Here is a 6909-nt window from a genome sequence, read left to right on the forward strand (position 1 = left end):
AGATATGTGATGTGAGAACTGATGTGAGAGTGGTGTGGATGGGTGGAGGAGGCATAGGCCATGCTCGACCTCGGCCGAGTAAAGAGAGGCTAGCTCATGTGTGAAATGGATGGTGGTGTGTGGAGTGTGTGCTGTGGAGCTGTGTGGGATGGTATCTCCGGTGATGGAGAAAGAGAGGTATGTGTGGTCGGCTCCGATGGGTATGGGTGGAATGGTGAAGGATGTGATAAGGTGTGTAGCCTCCCTGGGTCCCAGAATATAGTCGACTGTACTCCCCCTCCCTCTGCAACTCCATGTGGCATACAAGTCAGGCCCCCTGAGGTGGGCCACTGGACCATCCCGTTAATAAATAACGAGACGGTGCTGGGAGCCAAGTCGAAGTAGATGTCGTCCGTAGGCTGTGACTGGAGCTCTGTCTGCTGTATCTCTCATAGTAGCCTCCTCATCTAGAGTGTGTAGTGCCTCTGGTCCTCGTGGTCATATGCCTCACACTGCTCCACTGCGCGTACGAGCATTGAAGTCTCCCATAAGGAAGACTTCACCCAGTGTGGAGTACTCCATAATCTCCTCCGTGAGGCATGCGTACGGGTGACTCCTGCTCAATAGGGCGAATCTGGAGCCTGTGGGAGCAAAGTAGCAAAGGGCAATGTAGACGATCCTGTCTCGTGAGAGCTCGAGGCGAATCCACATGTAGCGGGCCTGTGGGTCCCGGGCAAACAATCTGTAGTCTGCTGTGAAGCCCTGTCTAAAGAGTATGGCCACTCCTCCTGAGCCACGAGTGGTGTGCTGGCGTATACATCCCCGATGTAGAGACTCCCACTGGAATCCATGTATCCGTGGTAGCCCTCTCTCTGGGCTCTCGTGTGTCTCTGTAAGTAGAATGATGTCTCGACCTCTCATCACCTCCTCAAGTCTCTCTGGGTGTGTCCATAGGTCTCCATTGCAATTCCAAACCGTGACATGAATCTCCTCGTGTGTCCCACAGGCCGCGAGTCCCTATGCGATGGTCTTGCCATCAATGATAACCCTACCATCTCGATATACTGCCTTCTTCCCTTCTTTGCGGGCTTGGTGGACTCTAGGCATGCACGCGCGACGGTGATCTTGTTGCATCTTTGTGAGGTCATCATCAAGATAAATCGGGGGGCCTTCTAGCCCTCTCAAGATGACCCTCTTTCGGAGGAAAGAAGTTCGAGACTCCTCGGAGGCGAATTGGAGGATGAGAGCTCTCTTCTTTGGATCTTTGCCGGCTCTCCAAACTTTGGAGAAAGGGATTTCTTCTTCCTTGTATCCCACTTTCTTGCATAAAGCTTTCCCATCGCTCTCGGGTGTAGACCCTTCTTCTTCTTTGATGCCGGTCACTCGCACATTGAGACGGCGAGCTTGTCGCATCTTCTCCTCCTCGATGGTTGTGTGTACGATGAGTACCTCATCTTTTTGGGCTTCCTCTCTTGCAACCTTCTTGATGTTCTTTTTGACCACTTCGACCCATCCTTCTTTGGTGGCCTCTAATTTGTCCTCAATGCTTGCGGTGAGGGCTTTGGTGATCTCCTCCTTGAGGGCTTCCTTAGCCTCCTCTTTAATCTCTCCTTCTTCGGGGGTGAGGGATGTGATGGAAGCATGAAGGAGATCGATTTGTGCCTTCATCTCTTCTTGCTCTTTCCTCCATCTCTCCCTCTCCTTCCCGTTCTCCCGTTCCCTTCTCTCCTTCTCCTCTTTGAGATTTTGGATTTCCGCTCTCATGTCCTCTTTTCTCTTCGTTCCATAGCTTGATGAGGGTGGCTTTCTCCTCCTCCCATATCTCTCTCTCCATCCGCCATTCTTTCATGTCCTTCTCCAATTGTGCAAGCCTCTTGTTCGTGAGCATGAAGGTTGTCTTCATTGTCGATGCCGGCGTCTTGATGATGGGGGAAGACATGGCTGTCTTCGTAACTACCCTCTCTTCATATTGTGAAGAAGAGGGGAGAAGGGGAAGAGAGGGAGTACTTGTGTGTATGCGTGTATGTGTGTAGTGTGTGTGTGGGTATGTATCCGTGTGTGAGAGATTGGGGGCAGCGGGCCTGGTGCACTTGGTAATGCTGCAACAGTGAGGCAGCAGCAAGTGCTACAGCCTTGGCAGCGTGCAGTCGCAACAGGTCAGCCACAACGGGTTCAGCAGCAGCAGCAGTGGCGCGCGCAGGGGGTGAAACAGCAGCAGCGGTGGCGCGCACAGGGGGCAGCAGCAGTGGCGCGCACAGAGAGAGAGAGAGAGAGAGAGAGAGAGAGAGAGAGAGAGAGAGAGAGAGAGAGAGAGAGAGAGAGAGAGAGAGAGATGTTATATTAAACGTCTTCAAAAGGCCAAAATGACCTATGAGACCAGTCTGATACAATCTTGGTGGATCTATACAATGTCTAGGTACAAAATAAACTGAAGTAAAGTGAAAAACTAAAATCTTAACTGCTAGAGGCGAACTAAGCAGCTAGCTGGAATTGTTTAGGATATGAGTTGAGAGGGGGGGGGTGGTTAAAGTAGTGAATGGGGGCTATTATAACACAATGTGGGTGTGCGTGTGGGAATATAATGGGCCAGAGTTGAAAAAGGCTGATACAAAATGAGCAGGATGTACAATACTCAAAAGAGCTAAATCATAGGAGATCCATCATCGGTCGCTTGTGGATCTCATCAATCTCCTCCATGGTCAATAATCTGACGGGCGTCGTGCATGTCGAGCCAAAGTGATCCGAATCCTCTAATGCAGCCTCCGTTGATGCTGTGTAGTCCTCCGTATTCGTGGGCCTCTAAATCTCCCTAGCTCGGTCGCTCGATCGACATGCCTTTGTGTGAGGAGAATGTGAGCTTTGTTGTGGTAGCTGCACCTCTGGCTGCCCAGTGTCCACTCCAGCATGTCAGCGTGATTTACGGAAATCCGTATAGCGTGCCACATCAACAGCCATACTGTTCGCGGGTGGTCATACCACGTCATCAATCTGTGACATCCTCCTCGTAAGCAATCTCTACTGGCATCACAATTGAGTCAATTGCAAATAATGCAAACGCAGCAACACATCAATACCCGGCTAGAACCTTCCTACCGTTGCCATGCTCAGAGATTGTGCTATTTGGAGTGCACTACTTGATGCTGGCGCTCAATTAAGAGCTTGCAGGACCGGAGACAATTGGCTGAGTGAATGAATGCTCTCATGATGACCTGTTGGCCGCATTAATTACAAATGCCAGTGATAATCGAAAGCCAGCATAAATAAAAACTGCTTTTGAAGACCTCAGCGTGAATCTGATATGTCGTTGAGTAATTGGTCTAACAAATATGAGCTTGTGTCGCCTTCTTCTCCACACAATTCTTTGCCATTGCCTAGGTTCATGAGCCAAAGACGCCTGATACCATATCAGAATAGCACAATGTGGAAGCATAGATATGAGAAATGCTCACCGTAGAAGTCATGCAAGAGAGAGAGAGAGAGAGAGAGAGAGAGGTTGATCCAACTAAGTATGACCAGATAAATACAAAGTGATGGCCAAGGGACCAAGGGGCTTTTATATACTGCTCTTATGAAATTGCCCAACCCAATTAAATAAACTATGTCAACAGGTACAATGAGTAAGTTAAATAAATAAACAATAGATTGAGTGTGTTCATACGAGATGCATAACTACCTCTACATATCTATGTATCTATAGTGATGTCTCTCTGCATTTGTTCCTAGTCATTAACAACACAACCCTAAAGAAAGCAAAAAATAAAAACAAGGATGGTCCAGCTCGAGGTCATTAAGTTTTAGAGCTTTACTAGTCTAGAGGCGCCGCCTCCGGCGGCCGCACCTCTCTCTCTCTCTCTCTCACATGCGATCCTCACTTTCAAGACCAAAGTGGACCGAATTAAACTCCTTGAGCAATCAAGGCTTCTCAAGGGCACTACAATCTAGTTTGCAGAAGATCTTTCCCCGCCAGCTCAAGTAGAAGAAGGTAGAACTACAAAAGGTGCGAACAGCGCGCACGGCAGGAAAATGGGCAGTCTATCGAGAAGGTAAAGCCATTATTCAGGAGTTTCACACTCCCAAAATGTTTCCCCTCTCACCTACCCACCCTTAGGTTTTTAAGTTTTGTCTTTTGTTCACCCCTCACTAGACCCTCAGTCCTTAAACAAGATGTATCTGACAATCCCCTCGCTTAGAAGGAACCTTTTGTAATGCATTGTTTTCTTGTCCCATAACCCCGTGGACGAGAATTCAATCTCTCTCTCTCTCTCTCTCTCTCTCTCTCTCTCTCTCTCTCTCCTCTCTCTCTCTCTCTCTCTCTCTCTCTCCATTATGTCTCATGTGCAATCGTCGTGCTGTAAAGCGCACTCTCTTGAGGGAGAGTCGGATGGAGCTGTTGACGCGTGGCCAAGGGGGCGGGGATTGGAATCCCTCCCCGCTTTATATATAGTATAGATATAGACGTGCACCCCCTTGACATGCAAAACTTGGTAATCTTTCAAATGAAGGAATCATTCCAACCATTGGAAAATGTAGATGGTCGTCAACAGTGTCGGGAGAAATCATTTTTCCAAACATACAAAATATCTTTCCTTGAATTTTCCAAGAGGAAATTTAGAAAATTAGCCTACTTTTTCAGGTTTTTACACTATTTTTCTCTATTATGGGGCAGAATTTCTACTTTTCCCCTTGCCGTGAACCGGCATTTTGGAAATTGAAAATGGCACGATATTAAGCTGAGACACATTTTTCCCGAACACTGGTCGTCAGGCATCTAAGCGGTAAGAAAGGACACATTTTCTCATGCCAGTTTCCCTTTGTACGGTACTTGTGAAACCAACTGATGTGTGATATTCTTTGAGCTAGTATTCATGGGTTTGTGAGGGTACAATGAACTTTCTAAGCGTGTTCAGGGTCGCTGTTCTCCTTCACAAGCTTTGCTTTACGCCAGCAATCTCCACGGACTGCTCTCTCTCTCTCTCTCTCTCTCTCTCTCTCTCTCTCTCTCTCTCTCTCTCTTTGTTTCCGCACGCCGTATGTAGGTAGTAGGCTTACCTGCGCACGGGGAAGCTCGCACGCTGGTGGTCTTCGGATTGGGGAGGATCACCACAACAAACTTGTCGTGACAATTTTATTTTCTCGAATTGGAGATGCTATTGAAGATTTTTTTTAGAGCGTAAATAATACATCAAAATGAACATAAAAGATTTTTTTTGAAACATATTTTTTAATGTGAAAATCAGATTGTAATTATCACAGTAGAATCAAATACTTTTTTTCCGGTGTAAAACACTAGTGCAATGTACACATGAAGATAGGGCACTCACCGTATTTGTAGTGGTTTCATTTGAACAAGCACCCACTTCAAAAAGCTTTCTTTCGATGGACTACGAACAAAAGAAGAATAGTAGTTAAACTTTTCATACCATGAAAATTTTGAATTATCATCAAAAAAGTAGATAGTGCACGATCTACATGATTGTCATACAGAAGTATGGTGAAGAGTGGGCAGTGTGTCTCTCCAAAATTTTCAAAAAAATGAAAGTCCTGCGTTGTAGTCCATTTTCTACTACATAGTTATGGTATTCAAAAACAAGATAACAAACTGAAAGGTGCACAAAGACGGTGCTTATGCACACACACACACACACAGAGAACACAAGATGTGGGTGGAGCAATTCACCACAATGTAAGAGAGCCCTTTATTCTTCTTTTTAGTAAAAGAATAAATATATTCACCACTTACATAGTGAAATGACACTCTAAAGAGAAGAAAACGCTAAAGAGAAATTAAGCACAACACAAATGTAGTAATGTGCAATCGATCATCTCTCTTTATATAAACAAAAAAAGTCTTTTGACTTCCACTTTCATGGGTCTTTTCATTTCCAAAACTCACCCTTCACTTATTTCATTTTAATGTTTCGAAAGGATTTTTAATTTTTTGAGATTGGGGAGACCTAATTCTTCTATCTAGTAAAGAATAAGGTGTATATACAAATAATGGGTGGTCGGACGTCTCTAGTGCATTCGATCGAGATAAAAGGCACATCGCCTTTACCTTAACAATCTCCCACTTGAAGACGAATGTGTCGATAAGTGGTACTACTATAGAACTTAATAGTATGTACAAGAGATGTAAAGAGGAATCTCATCTCAACGATGCATGCCGCCATATAGGCTCTAGTGGTGTGTAAAAGCTTATATTCTTGCTAGAATCAGCATGTATACCTTGGACGTATCTTGTAATGACCTACACTACTCCATGATGCATCATGCTAGTGTTAGTTATCATTTGACTGACAACCCTAGCTATAAACGCTCCCACCACAGTTGTTATATAGTGTCTCGACACTAAGAGGTCATACATGAGAGTCCCAAAGTCTGACTACAAACACATAATCTTTGCCAACATATCCGTGGCAATCGCAACAATGCATGTGTAGTGACCTATGTCAATCTATCCGTAGTAGGTATCTCACCTTCAGAACTAGGTATCTGAACGTAACTACATCACCTTCAAAACTAGCCACATATGGATGTGTCAATCCTAACTCCAGGGTAGTCATCACTCCCTCATCATCCATAAGGACCGCATCCAGAATTGCCATATCAAGCATGAGCATGTCAAAAAATTCCATGTCAGTCATATCTGTAGTAGGAGGTATTTATGTCCTAAGAGAATCAAGTTTTTGTATCTCGTGAGAGCATGGCCACTCTAACTTTGTAGCAACATACCCGCCTTGCACAGCATTTTGAAGATCTGCGAAAGAGACTTGTCTCGTCTCTTGTTGGCATGCTTCCAAACACAATCGAGACTATGACATCTCATACCTCAAGTACATGCATAAGGTAGACCAAGCCTATGCTCCTCACGCAACAATGACTAGTGAATTGCAATGCATCTGAAATAATTTCTCTCTAAGCAGTACCTGG

The sequence above is a fragment of the Adiantum capillus-veneris genome, unplaced genomic scaffold (genome assembly GCF_014529385.1).
Source record: "Adiantum capillus-veneris isolate H3 unplaced genomic scaffold, ASM1452938v2 Hic_scaffold_275, whole genome shotgun sequence".
Lineage (NCBI taxonomy): Eukaryota > Viridiplantae > Streptophyta > Polypodiopsida > Polypodiales > Pteridaceae > Adiantum > Adiantum capillus-veneris.